This window comes from Enhydra lutris, unplaced genomic scaffold (assembly GCF_002288905.1).
Source record: "Enhydra lutris kenyoni isolate GAN:26980312 unplaced genomic scaffold, ASM228890v2 scaffoldscaffold9, whole genome shotgun sequence".
Lineage (NCBI taxonomy): Eukaryota > Metazoa > Chordata > Mammalia > Carnivora > Mustelidae > Enhydra > Enhydra lutris.
Genome location: NW_019154093.1, coordinates 76,713,717 through 76,736,045, shown reverse-complemented (window position 1 = coordinate 76,736,045; position 22,329 = coordinate 76,713,717). Strand labels below are relative to the sequence as shown.

General features: G+C 40.4%; 1 long non-coding RNA gene across 1 annotated transcript; it reads right to left on the bottom strand.

Moving 5' to 3' along the window:
* Positions 1-3,295: 3,295 nt before the first annotated feature.
* LOC111143705 lies at positions 3,296-15,036 on the bottom strand. The gene is made up of 3 exons (XR_002640340.1): positions 14,969-15,036; positions 9,561-9,689; positions 3,296-3,315 (listed from the first exon to the last, which is right to left on the bottom strand). It is a non-coding gene; the product is annotated as an uncharacterized LOC111143705 (long non-coding RNA).
* Positions 15,037-22,329: the final 7,293 nt, after the last annotated feature.

Sequence of the window (22,329 nt, the reverse complement as noted above, 5' to 3'; positions counted from 1 at the left end):
CCCTTAACCCCTGCTCTCTTTTTTTCTTCTTTTTTTTGTTTCAAATTTTATTTAAATTCTGGTTAGTTGACCTATAGTGTAACAGTTTAAGAAGTAGAATTTAGTGATTCATCAGTTATGCATAACACCCACTGCTCATTACAAGTGTCTCTTTAATACTCACCACCTAGTTAGCCCATCCCCACCTACCTCCCTCTGTCAACCCTTCAACCCTCGGTTTGTTTTTGATGGTAAAATAACAAGAGAGGTTTGAAAGAGCCCTCTATCAACTTTCCACTGTTAATCAGGTCTTCTTCAGGCTTGCAGCTGAAATAGCTAAGGAAACAGGGCTTACACCTATTTTGTCTGTGTCTTTCCAACTCAGAACAAAGCCTTTGCCCAGCTTTGCCGCTAAAGGTTCTGTCCTGTTTCTGTCCTTCTTTGTCAAACTCCCTTAACAAATTGTCTGCACTCCCGACTCTTAACTCCCAATAATTTGGTTTTGGTCTCTACTGAAAATGTAATTAGGGGGCATTATCTACTCCTGAATAGGTGGTTTCAAATGCCCCTTTCCAGTCTTTACTGACATCCAGAGTCTCCTATTCAATTTGTTATGGCAAATCACACTCTAAGGGATAGTTCTTTTTTTTTTTTTTTTTTAAGATTTTATTTATTTATTTGACACAGAGAGAGAGATCACAAGTAGGCAGAGAGGCAGGCAGGGAAGGGGGCGGGGAGCAGGCTCCCTGCTGAGCAGAGAGCCTGATGTGGGGCTCGATCCCAGGACCCTGAGATCATGACCTGAGCCGAAGGCAGAGGCTTAATCCACTGAGACACCCAGGCACCCCTTTATTTTTTTTGCTTAATAAATTTTTTTTAAAGATTTTATTTACTTATTTGACATAGAGGGAGAGAGAAAGCACAAGCAAGGGGAGCAGCAGAGGGAGAGGGAGAAGCAGGCTCCCTGCACCAATGTAGGACTCGATTCTAGGACCCTGGGATCATGACCTAAGCCAAAGGCAGATGCTCAACTGACTGAGGCACCCAGGTGCCCCATGTTTAATAATTTTTTTAAAAATTTAGTTACTCGACCAGTAGAACATTAATACAGTTCCACGTAAAAGCAGAAAAAGTCACCCACAATGCCACTACTTTATTTACTTAAGATTTTATTTATTTATTTGACAGAGAGAGACACAATAAGAGAGGGAACACAAGCAGGGGGAGTGGGAGAGGCTAGAAGCAGGCTTCCTGCAGAGCAGAGAGCCCAATGCGGGGCTCGATCCCAGGATCCTGAAATCATGACCTGAGTCAAAGGCAGAAGCTTAATGACTGAGCCACCCAGACGCCCCCCACAAGGCCACTACTTTAAAAAAAGATGAACATTTCTTTCTTTCTTTTTTAAGATTTTATTTATTTGAGAGAGAGAGAATGAGAGAGAGCATGAGTGGAGAAAGGTCAGCGGGAGAAGCAGACTCCCTGCCAAGCAGGGAGCCGGACTCCAGCATCATGACCTGAGTTGAAGGCAGTTGCTTAACCAACTGAGCCAACCAGGCGCCCCAAGATGAGCATTTCTTAAAAGTTATGTTTATAGGGCACCTCACTCAATACATTATAGTTCATCTTGTGGAATGTTATGCAACATTTGAAAATGATGAGACATATCTATACATAAGAAAAAAAACTCCCACAGTATCTATAAAGTGAAAATAGCATGATGTATAACAACATATATAATGCAATACTATTTGTGTGTTTTTATAAATATATTTCATGCTGGGATATGTATGCAAATTTTCTGGGAGGACATAAAAAACACACTCAACAGTGGTTACCTGTAGACTCTAGAAAAAGGGAATGACTGATATGAAAGAGGACTTTACTTTTCTATTTATACTTTTCTGGATTGGTGGATTTGTTTACCACATAATTTAAAAAATAGTACCATCTAAAACAAAAGTTATGTTTGTGTACCATCAGTTTTCTGGAAATAAATAAAACAATTAAATGTCTACACATGTAACATGTCAAGTTCACTAATTATGTAATTAACATTCAAAAGGAGTTTATTACATTTGGAAAGTATCTGAGGGTTAACGAAAAAGAGACAAAACAAAAAACAGACTCTTTGGGAGCCTGGCTGGCTCACTCAGTGGAGCATGTGACTCTTAATCTCAGGGTTGTGTGTTTGAGCCCCACGTTGGGTGTGGAGATTACTCAAAAAAAAATCTTAAAAAAAAAAAAGAAACAGACTTTTTTTTTTAAGATTTTATTTATTTGACAGAGATCACAAGTAGGCAGAGAGAGAGGGGGAAGCAGGCTCCCCGCTGAGCAGAGAGCCTGATGCAGGCCTCGATCCCAGGACCCCGAGATCATGACCTGAGCTGAAGGCAGAGGTTTAACCCACTGAGCCACCCAGGCAACCCTAGAATTTTTTTTTTTAAGATTTTATATAAATATTTGGGTGTGTGAGGGAGTGGGGGGGGGGGGGGGGGTGGGTAAAACAGATGATGGGAATTAAGGGGAGCACTTGTAATGAGTACAGGTGATGTGTGGAAGTGTTGAGTCACTATACTGTACACCTGAAACTAAGATAGCACTGCATGTTAAGAAAAAAAAAAAAAGAACAGTATTTGAAGGTTAAATTTTATTTCATTCTATACAAATTCACAAGATATGATAATTCTTGAGAAATGATAACCAAACACATATTAAACATTACTTGTTCATAACTTAATAATTTCAAAAGATAAATTATATAAAATTCTGTTAACATTTTTATAGTGAATTTTGATATCTGATTTGGAATGTGATTGGATATTTTAATACATATTTGGATACTACAAAGATCTCAGAAGGGAGCCTAGAGCACGAGAGGCTCTTAAATTGGACCTGGGTAGCAGAACAGTCCAAATTGTGTAAAGAATCAATCTGCATCGAATTCTACCTTCACACTGCCCTCCCTCCTTACCTTGGCTTTGGAACCCACAGCCATCCTTTGAGGAGGGCAGGGGACATTGCTTCTAGAAAGCAGTAGCATGTCTGCTGATAAACCAGGGAAGGTCTGCTTTTCTTTCCATCTTCTTTAAGAAAGATACCTTTTATAAAAGGTGAATTTTATGGTATGTGAATTACAGCTCATTGAAAAAAAGAAAGATAGGGACACTTGGGTGGCTCCGTTGGTAAAGCATCTGCCTTGGGCTCAGGTCATAATCCCGAGGTTCTGGGATGTCCGGCATCAGGCTCCTTGCTCAGTGGGGAGTCTGCTTCTCCTTCTGCCTGCTGCTCCTCCTGCTTGTGCTTTCTCTCTGTTTCTGTTGAACAACTAAATAAAATCTTAAAAAAAAAAAAAAAAAAAGAAAGATAATTTTCATGCTGGAAGGGGAAGAACAAACAGGTGAGAAATTTGAAGTTCCACTGAGGTGAGATAAGAGATACTCTGCCACTTTTAACAAAGCCAAGATTTCTAGTCCCAAATACTGAAAGATGGTGGAAGAAATCGCCAGTGTGATGACAAATCACCAATGAAAACCTAAAAACTATTTTGACAGTGGGAGAAGTGTCAGAAGGTGAGATGTATTGATTTTTAAGTGTGAATAAGGACTTCTTTTAAACATAGAGGATTGGTCAAAACTGTTGAGTTTAAAGTAGTTGCCTATCTAGACAGTAAGACTAGGGAATAGAGCAGGGTTATTATTATTTTTTTCATTATAAGTATTCGGTACTATTTTAAAATTACCTCCATATAATATAATAACTAAATTTTACTCCAAAAAAATGTTTGTGTGTGTATGTGTGTAGAAAAAATGAGATCCTAAAAACCACAGTCTGAAAATCGTCAGTAATCCCTTGGAGATTTTGGTATGGATTACTATAAGATGTTTTAAGAGCACTTAAAGGAATTGGGGCACCTGGATGGTGCAGTTGGTTAAGCGCCCAGCTCTTGGTTTCAGCTCAGGTCATGATCTAAGGGTCATGAGATGGAGCCCTCATTGGGCTCTGCGCTCAGCATGGAGTCTGCTTGAGATTCTCTCTCTCTCTCTCTGTCCCCTGCCCTGACCCCCGGCTCATGTTCTCTCTCTCTCTCAAATAAATTAAGAAATCCTAAAAAAAAAAAAAAAAAAAGAGCACTTAAAGCAATTGTCTAGACACCAACATGGATCCACTAAGGGCAAGTTCATTCATTAAACAAATATTTATTGTGCACCTCCTTGTCCTAGTTACTGGGCAAGGCACTCAGGATGAAGCAGAAAACAAAACAGGTATGTTCCTGCCCCTTGTGGGACTCTACTAAGGAAGACAAATAACAACAAAAATTATAGCATAATTGCAACTTGTGATAAGTGCTACGAAAGAAAACATAGGGATTTGTGTGAGCGCATAATTAGAGGAACTAGCCTCACTGCAGGAGGGGGCAATGCTAGAGAAATCCTCTGTGTAGAGGCAGCATGTAATCAGAGCCCTGAAGGATGAATAGGATGTAGATGGGCAGAGTTTAGGGAGTGCTGCAGAGACAACCCAAAAACCACATGTGAAAAATGCATGAGGCAGCAATAAACTTGGCATGCTAGAGGGACAGAGAAAAAGCTGACATGGCTAAAACATTCAACAGGTGAGTACAAGAGTGTGACTACCCAACTAAGGGCCATACCACACAGGCTAGTTCTTTTTTTATTTTTATTTTTTTAAGATTTTATTTATTTATTTGACACAGAGAGAGCATAAGTAGGAGGAGCAGCAAGGGAGAGGAAGAAGCAGGCTCCCTGCTGAGCAGGGAGCAGGATACAGGATTCGATCCCAGGACCCTGGGATCATGACCTGAGCAGACAGCAGATGCTTAATCAACTGAGCCACCCAGGTGCCAATGCCTTTTTTCTCCCCCACAAGTTTTTATTTATTGAAGTAATATCTACACCCAATGTGGGGCTTGAACTCATAACCCTGACATCAAAAGTCACACACTCTTCCAACTAAGCCAGCCAGGAGCCCCATGGCTATTTCCTTTCTTGAAATGATGACTGGACAGGTAATTAAAAGAAATACAGACACACTAAATCTATTTCTAGAAAGACATTTGATCAAAGCGCTTGGGAAGAACCACGGTTATCAGTTTTATAACCAAATTCGGTCCCAAATCTACCCACTTCTTCCCTAACTTCTGCTCCCCCCTAGATGAGGCCACCGCCATCTCTTTTCCAAGGCCACTGTTTTCACTTTTACCTTCCACAATCCATTCTCTGTACAGCAGCTGGAGTGATCTAAAAACAAAATCAGACCATCTGAATTCTTTTTTTTTTTTTTAAGATTTTATTTATTTATTTGACAGAGATCACAAGTAGGCAGAGAGGCGGGCAGAGAGAGAGAGGAGGAAGCAGGCTCCCTGCTGAACAGAGAGCCCGATGGGGCCTCGATCCCAGTACCCCGGGATCATGACCTGAGCAGAAGACAGAGGCCTTAACCCACTGAGCCACCCAGGCACCCCAGACCATTTGAATTCTTTGCGTAAAATCCTTCAGTGGCTCCCCATTTGTAACTGACTGAGTTTTCCACAGATATGGAGACCAAGTCTGTGATCTGAGATGTTTATCAGGGTTTGACACCTCTGAAAGGAAAGGAAAGGAAGCAGGACTGAGCAGAGGAAGAAATCAGTGATACATGGCCCAGTAGAGCTTGGGCCAACCCATCAGGGAGCTCTGCACTGAGTACTGTTGGTTACAATTGCCCGGTACCAGATCAAAAGGAGTGAGCATTTATATCCACGCCCACTCAGTCAAAGATGTGGTCTGCTCTAAGCGGAGTATGTCCTCAGGCAGCAAGACTCTGAGAGCTGCCAGCTCCAGGCTGTCTGCTGACCACACTCTTCATTTCTAGGCACCAAGCACTTCCTTAAAAGGATATCTGGGTGTTGTATCTTCTTATCCGTCTCATCATTACAGTTAGACATTTAGGACTTTAAAACTGGAAATGTGATCTGGTTCCTGTCTACCTCTCCTCAACTTGCTTCCATTCACAATTGGCTCTAGGTACACTAGCCTTCCTGTTTCTTGAAGCTTATCTCCTCCTCAGGGCTTGTGTACTTGCTGATGTCCTTGTCTGGCTGTTACTAGTCCCAGTCTTCATGCAACTAGCTCCACAAGTTGTCTGCCTCCCTTCTCAGCACTCCTTATTGTGTTGCCCTGTTTCAGTTTCCTCATGCACTTGGCTAAAATTACCTAAATTATTTGCTTTTTGTGTACATTTGTCTCATCGGCTAGAATGTAAATTCCATGGTCTCTCTGGTTCACGGCTTCATCCCGTCAGTACGTAGAAAGGTCGAACATAGTACACCTTCAGTAAATTTTGTTTCCGCTAAACGACACTACAGACAGCTACCATGTTAGCGAATTGAAGAACTTGCCCAAATACTATTTATTAGTGTATTAAGGCTAACCTGAAGGGAGATCTCTAATTGTTTGACACAAACCTGCCTGGTCCTGTCAAATGGGTAAATGTCCATGATTTGCATGTAGACAAAAATGGTGTGATCACTGCGGTGCCTGGGTGACTCAGTCGACTAAGCGCCTGCCCTCAGCTCAGGCCATGATCTCAGGGTCCTGGGATTAAGACCCCCACATTGGGCTCCCTGTTCAGTGGGAGCTGTCATGCTTTCTTTTCTCTTTCTCTCTCACTCTGCTGGTTCATGTTCTCCTCTCACTCACTCTCTCTCTCAAATAAATAAATCTTTAAAAATAAGTGAATGAATGAATGAATGGTGTGATCTTCCAAATTTCTGATGATACAAAGATGGGAGAGTATTGGTGGCTAATATACTGGATGACAGGTTTCAGATTCAAAAGGACCTGAAAGCCCATCAAAAACAGAATGGGTGGAAGCCTTCGTGGCTCAGTCGGTTAGGTATCTGCCTTTGGCTCAGGTCATGATCCTGGGGTCCCAGGATCGAGTCCCACATTGGGTTCCCTGCTCAGTGGGGAGCCTGCTTCTCCCTCTTCCTCTGCCTGCTGCTTCCCCCTGCTTGTGCGTGTGCTCTCTTTCTCTCTGACAAATGAATAAATAAAATATTAAAAAAAAAACCCAGAATGGGTAATTAATTGTAGTATATTATTCATACAATGAACTATTGTGCAGCAATGAAAATGAGTGAACCACTGATATCTGCTACATGGAGAAACCTCACTAAGGTAGTGCTGAGGGAAAGAAATCAGACACACACCAAAGAGTGTATACTGCATGATTCTCTTTCTACATACTTCAAAACCAAGCAAAACTATTCTGTGGTCTCTTGAGGAAGGAGGAAGAGGGCAATGATTAGGAGGGGGCATGAGGAAGGCTTTTGAGGTATTGCTAATGTCAATTTCTTGACCTAAATGGTGGTTATTCGGATGTGTTTATTTTGTAAGGATTCATTGATCTGTGCCCTTATGATTTGTCCTCATTTTTCTATATACATTGTACATCAATTTTAAAGTTAAGAGTCAAAAAGACCTGGTTAGGTATATTTATTTATTTATTTAAAGATATTATTTATTTATTTATTTGACAGAGAGAGAGAGAGGGAGATCACAAGTAGGCAGAGAGGCAGGCAGAGAGAGAGGGGGAAGCAGGCTCCCAACTGAGCAGAGAGCCTGATGCAGGGCTTGATCCCAGGACACTGAGATCATAACCCGAACCAAAGGCAGAAGCTTAACCCACTGAGCCACTCAGGCACCCCAGTTAGGTATATTTAATTAAAAGCTTAAGGTGCAGTACCTGATTTTAAATGAAAGAGGTTTTTTTTTTTTTGGTGTGTGGATTGTATTTATTTACTTGAGAGAGAGCAAGAGTGGGGGAAAGGGGCAAAGAGAGAGAGAGAAGCAGACACACTGCTCAGCAGGGAGCCTGATTCGGGGCTCAACCCCAGGACCCCAGGGCCCCAGGGCCATGATCTGAGCAGAAGGCAGACACTTGACTGACTGAGCCACCCGGGCACCCCTAAAGGAAAGAGTTTTAATATTTTGCCAGTTAGGATTATAACTGCTGTTGATTTGGAGTACATAATTTTTATTAGATTTAAGTAGTTTCCTTTGATCTCTTGTTTCACAGGCTTTTATTAGAATGACTTCTATAATACCTGTTGCTGCAGGGATGTAGGATATAGAGCATTTTCATGTGCTGCTATGGAAATACAAAGTATTAAAGGCTTTTTGAAAAAGCAATCTGGCAATAGCTATTATTTAAAATATATATATACCCCTCGGGGCGCCTGGCTCAGTTGGTAGAGCCTGCAACTCTTGATCTCGGGGTTATGAGTTCAAGTCCCCCAGTGGGTATACGGATTACTTAAAAATAAAATCTTTAAAAATATATATACCTCTTGACCCACCAAACTCAGTTCTGGGAATCTATCCTACTAAAGTAAACCACTAGTTGCAAGAAAACTATTTAAGTAAGAACATAGTACATATATACATACATACATACATAGTACATATGTACCAGGTTATTTATTAAAGCAATATTTTCTATGTCAACTTACATATACACACATGCACACACATCCACATTATAAATACCATGCATGCCCATCAATAGGGGAATTGTTGCAAAAAATTATAGTACACCCACAATTTAGGACATCCATTAAAAGGAATGAATTTGATTTAGAGAGATTTTATATAAGAAATTGTTTTTTGTTTTAAAGATTTTATTTATTTATTTGACAGACAGAGATCACAAGTAGGCAGAGAGGCAGGCAGAGAGAGAGAGGGAGAAGCAGGCTCCCTGCTGAGCAGAGAGCCCGATGCGGGACTTGATCCCGGGACCCTGAGATCATGACCTGAGCCGAAGGCAGAGGCTTTAACCCACTGAGCCACCCAGGTGCCCCAAGAAATTGTTTTAAGTAAAAGTGAGAGGCAAAAATGTAGTCACTTCTTAAATTACAAAGAAAATCTATATTGAATATGTGTACATTTGTATGTGTCTATAAGATTATAGGAGCGTGGGGCGCCTGGGTGGCTCAGTGGGTTAAAGCCTCTGCCTTCGGCTCAGGTCATGATCCCGGGGTCCTGGGATCGAGCCCCACATCGGGCTCTCTGCTCAGCGGAGAGCCTGCTTCCTCCTCTCTCTCTCTCTCTCTCTCTGCCTGCCTATCTGCCTACTTGTGATCTCTGTCAAATAAATAAATAAAATCTTAAAAAAAAAAAAAAGATTATAGGAGCGTGAAGAGAAATGTTAACTAGGTTGAAAAAATCGTGACGGAGGGGTAAGAGCTGTTAGGGTGACAAAGGAGGAGGGGCAAAGAGGGAGTCAAGGTGAAAAAATGAAATAAGAGCCAAAGGATATTTTGAAAGCTCCTATAAGAGTCATGTAACAGGAGCTAAAAAATCAAATGAAGTCTTAGGGACATTAATAGATTGTACTGTGTCCAAATCAAAGGATGTAATAATTACAGTGTTCAGATCAAACCTAGCATATTGTATCAATTTCTGGACACCATGTTAAAAACAAATATGTCTCTCACCCCTCACAAAAATTGTTTTTCTTGTTAAAGGGGAATGGTCAAGAATTAGGCAAACCTGGGTTCCAATCTCTTTTTAGTCACTTACTTTGTGATCATGGCACATTATTTAATCCCTCTGTGCCTTACTTTCTTCATCTGTACAATGGGGACAATTATAGGTCCTATCTCTCAGGGTTACTGAAGGATAATTATATATGCATTCCAGGACTGGCATCTAGAACAAATCCAATAAAAATAATTCATATTGTCAGTTATTAAATTAAATATTTATTGTGAAAATTAGAATTTATACACAAGCAAGAAATTTTTAAAACAACCACAGTCTTACCTTCCCAAGTTAACTACTATTAACTTGTGGATGTTTATCCACTATTCAGCATGATTTGAAAAAACATTATGAGTGATGGTACTTAGCTAGGATAAATTAGCAGCCAACTGATGTGTGAAGGGTTGTCCTATGGAGGAGGGGTAGACATATTCTGTTGAAGTCGCAAAGAACCACAGCAAGCAGCAAGAGTTATGATGAGAGATGTCCAGCAATGAAATGGGATTCCCAACACCATGGGGAGCTCGTCTTTTTAATTAATAACCGAGTCTTGGCTGGTGACCATTTGCCAGAAAAGTTATGGAAGAAACGCCGGCGTTGGAAGACAGGTCAAGCTAAAAGACTTCTAAAAGTCTTTCTAACTCCAACATATGATCAAGAAATACTTGCTGAAGGAATACACATACTAGATTCACAGCCCTCATAAAACAGTTTGTGTGGTTCTTACCATAATACTGGGTGGTAAGGACAGTTCTAAGTTCCCATGAAAGTGAATAGGAAATTCCTAGCGTAGGTCAGGCAGGGGAACTCTCCCTCATACCCCACTGAGGACGTGCAATTCCACCAATTAATCACATTCAAATGGAGAAAGAAATCAAAGGAGGGGCAGGCCTGGAAAGAGTCATAGCTTATCTTCAGGTACTATTTGTCTGCTTTCTTAATACTCTGGGTCTCTTCCTGGGAACAGTTTCTGACCTGGCAAAATTTCATAGTAATTACTCAGGGGAAAGGAAACAACAAACAAAAAATACATTAATGTGGGTGGGTAAAAAAAAAAAAAAATTTAAGAACGTGGTGTTGGTGGGAGAGAAGACTAAAGGTCTATGTAAGACCCACCCAAATGCTTTTGATGTTTGAGCAATTATTATCTTATTATTTTTCCTGCTATAGATGCAGCTGCGATTTATGTAACAGGATGTTTAAAAAGATTAAAGAGAAGCTGTAGTAGGGTTTTGAGGTGATAAGAGTTGCTGGAATATGTATTTGTGGACGTTTAGAATATAAGTTCCTGTACATTCTTAGAATAAACCATCTATTTGTTTTTCTTTTTTTTTTTTTCAAAGAAACAAGTAAAATTTGTATTTCAAGATGGCTGCTTCCTGCCCACAAGTGATATAGAAATAATAAAGAGAGCGAACAAACAATAAAGCAAAGAGAAGCTCGTAGTGGTTCAGTCTGTTATCTTTGCTGTTTCTTAATCAGCTTTGACATTTAGGTCCAAAATATTTTATCTCTATATTAAGATAAGTGTTTGGAATTTGTTTGGATTAATCCTGTTCATCTCCTGCTCAAGCAGGAGAGTTGCATGGAATTTGAGACTGCAATAACTCAATCTGAATATGAAAGTTAAAGAAAGAAATAATCTGGGCACCTGGGTGGCTCGGTTGGTTAAGTGTTTGCCTTCAGGTCTGGTCGTTATCTCAGGGTCCTGGGATCAAGCTCCCTGCTCCATAGCTCCCTCCCCTTGCTTGTGCTCTCTCTCTCAAATACATAAATAAAATCTTAAAAAAAAAAAAAAAAAGAATTTTTGGTAGAGGAGCTTGTTGTATTGAAGTTGAGGTGAGTTAAATTGATTGGGTTAGGAGAGTGTTCTAGAGGTGTCTCAAACACAGAGGATGACTCACTGGTACTCAAGATTTTCTGCCATGTGTGCTGCTACCATATCTTACATCATAAATTGGCACCAGGCACCAAATAAAAAGGGCTTTGAGGCATATTCTCAGAATTTCTGACTAGTCATGTAAAAAATGCTTGTTAGTTTCAATTCTTTCTCCTAGCAACCTAGGCCAATCTTGTGCATGCTTGTGTATTCTCTGCATTTATTTATTTTTTTCTAAACTTTTTTCTGTTTAAACTTTTAACTATTTAAATTTTTCCTGTTTTTTTGTTTTTTCTGTTTTTCTAAACTATTTTTTGTAAGTTGTAGACATGATGCCCTTTCCCTCTAAGTACTTCAGTATGTATTTCCAAAAAACAAGGGCATTCTCTTGCACAATCCCGGTATAATTACACAAATTAAGAAGTCGGTATTGATTCGATAAAACTATCTAATCTATAGACCTATTCAAATTTTGCTCAGTTGTCTCAGTAATGCCCATTAGGGTAAAAGAAAATTCCAGACCATACATTGTTATCAAGATCAACATTCAGTTGTCAAGTATCTTTAGTCTTTTTTAATCTAGACTAGATTTTCCATACTTTGTTTTTCATGACCTTGACATATATGAAGAGTTATAGGCAAGTTGTTTGTAGAGTGTTTCTCAGCTTGGCTTGTCTGATGTTTCCTCATGATTAGATTTCAGGTGAGGCATTCTTAGCAGAAATACCACAGAAGTGACGTTGTGATCTTCTCAGTATATAATAGTAGTTGATTTGTTCGTTACTATTGAAGTTACCTTTAATGACTTGGTTACATTTTTTCCACTTTAAAATTACTGCATTTTCCTTCATCATTAACAAGTGCCTTGTGGGGAGATACTTTGACACTATGTACATGTCTTGTCCCTCATCAAACTTTACCCACTAGTTTTAGCATGCATTGATGATTCTTGCCTGACTCAATTATTACTATGATGATTGCCAAATGGTGATTTCATAAGTCTTTCTTCCTTTTATATTTTTTAGTTGGTATTCTACTGTAAGGAAAAATGTGCCTTTCTCTATGATTTGTTTGGCTGTTTATACCAGTGGGACTCACAGAGACCTATTTTATTCAATGGGTTATAATCTGTTATTGACATTACTAATTATGATACTTACATTGTCCTTGACACATCTAGTGGGAATCTCTTCAAACTCTACTTTTGACATGTCCTTAAAATTCTTTGAGTTTTCTAACTTTATTACATAATAAGATGGTCCAGGTTTTCCTAGTCTCCTAGCACCAATCTTGAAATCAGCCACTTTTCTAAGCTCTGGTTCTGTGAATGGAGAATAGTATTTAGGAGGACTTGGGTTCTAGGTGTGCTAATTTGCACTAGTGTGTCATTGCTGGTAGGTCCTCTCAGAAGACAACCTTCCCAACTCCAAACACACACCCACACACACACTTAGAGATTTTTCTAATTCCTGTCCAACACTGCAGATTCATCCCAGCCTTCCCCCTTTATAAACATTTACAACTCCCTTCTCTGACAGTGAGAAATCTGTGGAACCACAGTCCCAGCTACTACATTTAACCACTCCTACAGGCACTCTTTCTTTTCTACTTCACTTCAGTGCAATCTCCTGTCATCCTTAAGCCAAAATGTTTACACACACTGATACTAGGGCCAAAGCACCAGAAGCGTGGATGTCTTTGCTACGTCACCAGTGCTCCCTAAAGTGTGACGTCACCCCTGCTTCTTTGGGGGCCCTAATGTTGACCATTTCAGCCTCTGAACGCTTGCAATAGAAATTCCACTTGGAAAAAGCACTCTTCACCCCAAATTTCCTCCACACAGTGACACACTCAACCTGGAAGGGCTGTTTTAAGGTCCCGATGACTCAGAGATTTTATGGAAATGACTCTTTTGGGTTTTATAGGCCCTTTATTTTAGTTCCCTTTCCCTAGGATTCAAACATGAGTCTGGTCTGTGCCCAGAATCACTCCTCTCTTGCGGTTTACCCTGTCCTGTGGTCCTCTCTTCCATTAGAATGAGCTCTTTCTTTCTTTCTTTCTTTTTTTTTTTTTTTAAAGATTTTATCCATTTACTTGACAGACAAAGATCACAAGTAGGCAGAGAGGGAGGCAGAGAGACTGGGGGTGGGGGAGCAGGCTCCCTGCTGAGCAGAAAGCCCAAGGTGGGGCTGGATCCCAGGACCCTGGGATCATGACCTGAACTGAAGGCAGAGGCTTAAACCATTGAGCCACCCAAGTGCCCCAGAATGAGCTCTTTCTTAATCCTTCACATATATGGAACCTTGGCAGCCAGGTCCTCCAGACACGTCTGAATATAAGAATGTGTCAGCTTAAATTCTCAAAACACCCTCATCACATTTGTGATGCTCTTAAAATGACCAGCATTAGTAGTCTAATTCAGAAACTCTCTTGAAGACTGAGGACTATACCACGGAGGCAGTGCAGAAATCCAAGGATTGCAGTCCCATCACCAGGATCTTATCCAAGGAAAAGAACTCCCTCACGATTCTCCTGGCTGGTAGAGACAGAAGTAAGCCTGAGAGCTTTCAGTTTGAAGACTGCCCTGGGCCACGTTTGATCACAATGACCCTATTGTCCTGCAGGCCTCTTAAAACACCATCATCAGGATGTGGATGGTTAAATTGTTTTTCTAACAGTGCTAACAGACACCTAATCTATCATCCCCCGATTTCTCCTGTTTTCAACTGCATGCTTCTGGAGGAGGACCGCCCAGGTTAGCAAAGTAGTCTGTGGCAATGAGACTTAAAGATATTAACTAGTTTGTGCCAAGAATAAGCCCAAGAGTTAATGACCTTAATGTCGTCATACCTCTCGGTATCTACTGAGCTGACTAGTCACAGACTGGTTACATTTGACCATTTTATTATTAAGTAGGTATTTAACAACATGCAATTACTTTACTCGAGTTGAGATAAAATCTCCTGATTACATGAATGAGATAATTCCAAATTAAAGCTAGAGTCTATTAAATCTTCAGTATTACAAACATTAACAATAGGGATTCTACTGTGGTTACTGAAATTGTTTCTTTTACTAGATGTGGCTTCCTCTCTACGATTAACTGTGAAGTCTGTTCTGCTAGTCTTCTGCTTGTTTTATGGGTCTCTGATGTAGTTGTTTTCTACAGGTGTTCATGGGACAGGTGGGTTTAGGATCCTCCTACTCTTCCATCTTTCCAGAAGTTTTATGTCCTTTGCTAGACTGTAAGCTTCATGAGGGCAGGAAGCTTTGTTTTGCTCATTGCTCTACTCCCAGCTCCGACTGTGCCCAAATCATAGCAGGAGCTCAGTATGTTTGCTGAACACATAAAAATGTATGATGGCACACAAGAGGAAATGAAAAAGTATTAAACTAAATCCTTAAAGAATTGGTGCCCAGTTATCAGTGTTCTGAACAACATCAGTGAGAAAGCTAAGGAGGAACTTGGAAAACAGCTACTATTAATGTGGCCCAAAGAACAAAACCTCCCCTCCATCTCCAGTAGTTCAAAGGTTGGGGGAGAGGTGAAGTCTTGCTGAGGACTTACCTAGATCCTTTAAGGAGTATTCAAAGCCTCTGCCTTTGGCTCAGGTCATGATCTCAGGGTCCTGGGCTCGAGTCCCACATCGGGCTCTCTGCTTGGCAGGAGCCTGCTTCCCCCTTTCTCTCTCTCTGACTGCCTCTTGCCCACTTGTGATCTCTGCCAAATAAATAAATAAAATCTTAAAACAACAACAACAACAACAAAAAAAACACTTCACAAGGTTTGCGAATGGCCTATTATCACTTGGAGGTCCAAGGGGCAAGGTTTAAAAGCAGGACAGAGGAGAGATATTTACATATTATAGGGTAATTAGGAAAAATGTGTATATCCTTGTGGGTTTAGATGCAGGGAACTCAAACCCAAACATTTTCAAAGGCCAGGCCAGTATATAAATGGGTGATGCAGTTGGATGTAAATAATAGTGAAGAGTAGAGACTGGGGGAAAATGGGAATTGCCTCCCCCTTAAAAATCATTTAAAGGGGTGCCTGAGTGGCTCACTCATTAAGTGTCTGCCTTGGGCTCAGGTCATGATCCCAGGGTCCTGTGTTGTTTGAACCCCCACATCAGGCTCTCTCCTCGGCGGGAAGCCTGCTTCTTCCTCTCCCACTCCCGCTGCTTGTGTTCCCTTTCTCACCGTCTCTCTCTGTCAAATAAATCAATCTTAAAAAAAAAAAAATTTAAAGACCATAAAAACAACATTAGGCAGATCAGATATGTCTTTAGCAAGAACTCGCTTTGGCAGTTTGAGGGTTTTAGGTTTTATATTGTCTCTGTGATTTAACATTTGCCCTTGAAAGGTGTGCATGTGTTGGAACATTACTGGCTAGGCAATTTTATTTTATTTTAATTTTTTTTAAAGATTTTATTTATTTATTTGTCAGAGAGAGAGAGATAGCATGCACAAGCAGGCAGAGTGGCAGGCAGAGGCAGAGAGAGAAGCAGACCCCCCACTGAGCAAGGAGCCCGATGTGGGACTCGATCCCAGGAACAAGGATCATGACCTGAGCCCAAGGCAGCGGCTCAACCCACTGAGCCACTCAGGCGTCCCTGGCTAGGCAATTTTAATAAAGAGGCATATTTGATAGTCACAGCAGTGAAGAGACAAACAGGGATCACACTGGGAGGTTTCATGCGCCCATCTGGATTCTTCTGTAGGGCTGCAGCACCTAACAACCATGACTGGTTGATCTGTAGAGTTGTCTAAAGTATTTGGGTTGTTTTGACTGAATGACAGACTTGAAGAATGAACTACATGGACAGTTCCTGGGATGAGACCAACTACACAGGAAATGACTAGAGCTTGCCAAAGATATGCAGGCAGCCAAATAGCAGAGGTTAGGAAATGGCGGGGCTCTTAGACTTGAAGGTAGGGTAGAAAGATTATAGACTGAGTTATCTACAACACAATCTCCTGGCAAAGGTGTAATGTTTTGTTCACTTTCCTGGAATGATTATAAAAGTTAGGGGTACCTGGGTGGCTCAGTTGGTTAAGCGTCCAACTCTTGATTTTGGCCTGGGTCACGATCTTGGGGTTGTAGGATCAAGCCCTATGTTAAGTCCCGAGTCAGGCTTTGCAGTCAGTGGGGAGTCTGCTTGAGATTCTCTTTCCCTTTCCTTCTGCCCCCCCTCCTCTCTCACAAATGCATAAATAAACCTTTGAAAAAATAAAGGTTATTTAGCTGGTAACTCCCATTGATACACTAAAACTAGAAATGTACAAAAAATGTATAACTTGATCAATTAGTATCACTGATCTCATTTTGTTTTCCAACCTCTGACTTTCTCTTATGGTGGGGGGGGAGGTCAGAGCACTTAATTTTGCTACCTTCCCTAGGGTTCACTAGGTTGAAACCAGAGTGACATGAGAAATTCAAGAGTAGAATATGGACTTTCATCTTGAAGCACCCATCTATGTGGCCAGGAGTCTTAGTTTCTAATTAATGATATTTAAGTGGAAGTCTTGATGGGATTACCAGGAAGGCAGTTTAAATAGAGCTCCTACAGATCAAACACACTGTGAGTTGGGTGATTATAGCAGATTTTGCATTCAGTTAAATTATTTTTTTCTCTTTCTCACTGTGATTTCCTTAACTTATTCCAACCATTTCCTAAGTCTAATAGGCCTATACTACTTTGTGTGATGGAGGTGTGGAGGACAAAGGGATGAAACAGTAAACAGAAGTGTGCCCTGCCTCATATTTACTCTTATGCTGCACCCATCACAGCGAACAACATCCTACAAGAGAACTGTATGCAGGAGTTGGGGGCACTGATCTACAGTTACAGGAATGGTGGCCCATAATGGAACAAATAGCTGGTGAGGAGCAGATGATGCAGTGGGCGCCTGGGAAGAGCATGTGATTCCCAAATTAGGAGGAGGACACAGACAAGAACCAATAATCCTCTCCTTCCTCCACTTACACTAGAGTATGGAGGTCAGGATAATTCAAGCAGTAATTTGTGTTATACCCTATGCTTTTGGTGTGCCTTAAAATCATACAGGGGATATGACTTGTTATTACCTTGGTAAGATGTCACAGAGGGTAGAAGATAACCATTTGTATTTCAACAGTTTTCCTTTGGTCTAGAACACGACAAAATTAATAAAAAGAAACCTCACTAAGTGGACATGGGAATCTAGATTGGGAGGCTGGAAGGGGGAGCCCTACATTAATTACAGGAAGAATTGTTGATTATAGACCCCAAAAGAAGAATCAACAGGAAAGATCATTAGTTACAGGTTCCAACAAGGAAGGGCATGCACTGTATCTCATTAAAAAAATCAAGTATCACAGCAACCCAGTTAATGAGAAAGCATCATCACCCTGAACTCTTGCTTTCCTTCAATGGACTTTCATTCAAAACAACCCCTCCCGGGGCGCCTGGTGGCTCAGTGGGTTAAGCTGCTGCCTTCGGCTCGGGTCATGATCTCAGAGTCCTGGGATCGAGCCCCGCATGGGGCTCTCTGCTCAGCAGGGAGCCTGCTTCCTCCTCTCTCTCTGCCTGCCTCTCTGCCTGCTTGTGATCTCTGTCAAATAAATAAATAAAATCTTTAAAAAACAAACAAACAAACAAACAAACAAAACAACCCCTCCCAACCTTTTTCTCCATAAAATAAGGTTCCTCTCTTTTGTTTACTGGACTTTCCTATAGTTTTGTCATAGCTTGTGTGTCTCAAATTGCAATTCTCCCTTATTCCCGAATAAACCCATTTTGCTGGTAAAAAAACTAAGTTTAGTCTTAAGGTTAACAAACAGCTTCTCATACCATTATTTTTAACAGAGACTATGAGGCTACATCTAAAATAATCATATTTTACAAACTGAAAATTTTCTTAACTTTATAATCTAAGGAGTAAAGGACTTCTGTGAGAAGATACATAAAATCTGGACTTGCCCTGAAATTTTAGGACATATGGTTGCCACAACTAAAACACAAGGGCAAATGCATGGACATGTAATTACCTTAATACTCTTGAAAGAGTAATTATTTTTGGCCTTTCCTCACTTAGAGCTTCATTAATTAAGGATTAAGTTCATTTTTCTATCTCTTAAATATTAAAAGGTAAGGGGAAGGGCCAGGCTGGCTACTTTTTCAGTTCTGGGTGGTTTTTAGAAGCAGTTTGAGAATCTGCAGTGGGATTAATATAGAGCCATGGGAGTGAGAGAGTTTCTGTTACTTTTTTCCTATTGCTTTTTAATCATTAAAAATTCTTCAAGAGGTTATTTGCTGAGTAAAGACCAACCCTGCTGAAAGTTGTTGCCAGCTTTTCCTAGACCTAAATGACCAACTGCTGAACATAGTATGTTCTGACTCTCCAAATATCAAAGAGGAACATGCAAAATATTCTGAGAGGTGAAGTCACGTCCATGCTCTTGAAGGAGGCCAGCAAAGGTGGACAAAGACGTCTGCTTTAAAGGTGAAGGCCATATTCCACTCTCAAATGTTTCTATTGTTTCAGCCTAGTGAACTTTTACCCACAAAAGTCTTTCTTTGAACAGTCTGATCAAAAACAAGGTCTTTAATTTTTTTTGTTGTTTGTTTACTTACAGCCAAACCTTTAGACAGAAGGCCAACTCTCAGTGGTCAGTTTCAAACAGGTTAACTTTGGCCTCCCTCAAGAGATTTTTAAAAATTCCACAATTTTCTGACAGATATGTGAATGATGCCAGTATGCTTAACTTTATCTGCTCTTCCCAAGTGTTTCCTCCCTCCCAGGGCACACCTGAGGGGAGTGGTATGGATTTAAGAGAACAACTTTAATGGGCTATCTCTGTCCAGTCCTGTAAGGAGGAGTACAGTTGGTTAAGAGATGACCCATAGATCTGGGTTGGCATAGTTAGGTCTGCAGGTAGAAGGAGAGAGAGGATAAGGAACGTCAGTGCAGCCATATTAAGTGTTCTTGTTTTCAACCCTTCTCCTTGTGTATCTCCCATGCATGTTTATCTACTGACTTTTCACATACGATGAAGAGTAAAATTACAAGGTAAAAGCAATTATGGACTTAAAAGTCTCATTTTTGTGCTTTAGGAATGTTACCCTCTGGGACTCCTGGGTGGTTCTGTCAGTTAAGTGTCTGCCTTTGGCTCAGGTCGTGATCCCAGTGTCCTGGGATGAGCCCCACATCAGGCTCCTTGCTCAGCAGGGAGCCTGCTTCTCCCTCTGCCTGCCCCTCTCCCTGATCATGCTCTCTCTCTCTGACAAATAAATAAAAATCTAAAGAGAAAAAAAGAAAAGAAGAAGAATGTTACCCTCTTGGGCTTCCCTGAGAAAATGAGTAACATTCAGATGTATATTTTGTTCAAGTACTTCAGTACTTGAAGAACTATAAGAAAAGAATAAGTTTTTTTTTTTTGTTTTTTTTTTTAAACAAAATGGATGATAGAACAAAGAGAAGAGTCTTCGTAAAACTGTGTTTGAAAACAGTCATTTAAACTTCCAATTCCTGGGCAACCTCCTCCGGTCCCCTCCCTCCTTGGGAGTTTTGTTCTATCATGTTGCTATAGCTCAATAAACCTTGCTCTTCTGCCCTCCAACCCCCCCACAAAAAAACCCCAACTTCAAACTGCTAGTTAAGTATGCAGATTAATTGACTGATTTTTGCAATGCCACACTTACAGGTAGGTAATGTTTCCAAAATTCTCAAGTATTTGGAATATAGTCCAGGGACTAGATATCACTGAGTAAACAGCCATCAAAAAGTACATGCATTTTGTTTCTTCAGAAGTTTAAGTGCCCTCACACAGGCATTCAATTGTGTATAAAATAAAGAGATCAAGTACACTGACCAGAGATTCTGAGAGCAGACAGCAGAGTCCACTCAGATGATGTAGAAGACAGAGCAACTTGCTAGAGCTGTTTAGCCCAGAAAATAACTCTGGGGGTTATTAACAACGATGATAAAATAGCTACCATTTACTGAGTGCTTATCATAGTCTACTGGGCACTATTCTATGTAGTAGGTACTTATTATCCCCAATTTACAGGTGAGAAAACTGAGACATGGATTAAATAACTTGATGTGCTACAATGGACAGAGGTAAGTTCAAAGCTACCCATGTCAAACTTCAAAACTTAAGTCCTACTTATTTTATTTTACTGGTCTATATTCCAATCCCAACTCTTTCTTAATATATTTTCAAATGAAGATATCTATATTCCATATCATCTGATAAAAAGCACAGGGAACTATGTATTTTAAGACATTTAAAATCTTTTTTTAAAGATTTTATTTATTTATTTGACAGAGAGGGAGAGCACAAACAGGGGGAGCAGCAGAGGGAGAGGGAGAAGCAGGCTCCCTGATGAGCAGGGAGCCCAATGTGGGACTCTATCCCAGGACCCTGGGATTATGACCTGAGCGGAAGACAGAGCCTTAACCATCTGAGCCACCCAGGCGCCCCAAGACATTTAAAATCTAATACATATAAATTTGTTGGTATTTAAAGAGTAAACCTTTAAGTATCTGCAAAACTCAGGGCGCCTGGGTGGCTCAGTCAGTTACGCATCTGCCTTTGGCTTAGGTCATGATCCCAGGGTCCTGGGATAGAGTTCCAAGTTGGGCTCCCTGCTCAGCGGGGAGTCAGCTTCTCCCTCTGCCCTTCCCCCTACTCATTATCTCAATTTCTCTCTCAAATAAATAAAATCTTTTAAAAATAAGTAAATAAATATTTGGAGAATTAATTTATATGGAAAATAAATGAGAATGCCCTCATTAATTCATGTGTTGATTCGATGAAGGCTTGTTTGTGTATCTTCTATATGTGTTTCAACACAACTTAAACGATTTTCTTTAACCAAAACTTCAGCTCTGTGATGAATTTGCCGTGGTTTGCATGGTACTTTTTATACTTTTAGCAACATAACTCCCACACTCCAAGAAACCCCTCAGTCCTGGGAAAATCAGGACAGTTGGTGGCTCTAGCTTTACAACACATAAGGGTGCTTTAAAGTTGCTTTTGGATGATGGTGCTGAGTATTAATAGGATCTTTATCCTTTATCCTGTTAGAGAGGCTTAAGTCCTCTCTTAGGGAGAGAGAAGTAGTTCAGTTTCTGTTTCTGCAGGAGCACCTCAAGTGATGGGGAAACTTTCCTGAAACCTCATTTCATTTTTACTTTTGTGTCAAAATTTTATACACTTCTCTTGCATTCTGAACTAAAAATCTATCTCAGTGAAGCTTCTACCCACTTTTCTTATCCCATTCGTTGCTACCATATGAAATGAACTGAATCTTTTCCCTGTGTGATTGCACTTTAAATATTTATTATTATTATTTTTAGATTTTATTTATTTATTTGACAGAGAGAGAGAAAGCATAAGCAGAGCAAACAGGAGAGAGGGAAATAGTCTCCCCACTGAGCAGGGAGCCTGATGTGGGGCTGGATTCCAGGACCCTGGGATCATGACCTGAGCCAAAGGCAGAGGCTTAACCAACTGAGCCACCAGGTACCCCCCGACCCAAGCATTTTTTAAAAGTTTTTATTTATTTATTTTAACAGTCTCTACACCCACTATGGGGCTCGAACCCACAACTCAAGAATCACATGCTGTTCTGACTGGGTCGGCCCAGATGTCTGCCCCCCAAGCATTTTTCTTCTAACATCTGTTAAGCTATATTGTTTATATTCTGTACATGCAGTTATTTTTTTCTAGCTTGAAGTACAGGATCTTACATTTAACTCTGTTAAACTTAATTTTTAATTGCCCTCCTTTAAAAAAAAAAAACCTACTCACTCTCAGCTTTGTTTGATGAGCATATTTTCATGTAAATGACAGAACTGTTAAAAAAGACAAGGCCTTCATTGGCCAACTTTCTTTATGTTTGTATTAGTCTGTTAACTAGTTACAATAATTCAATCCAT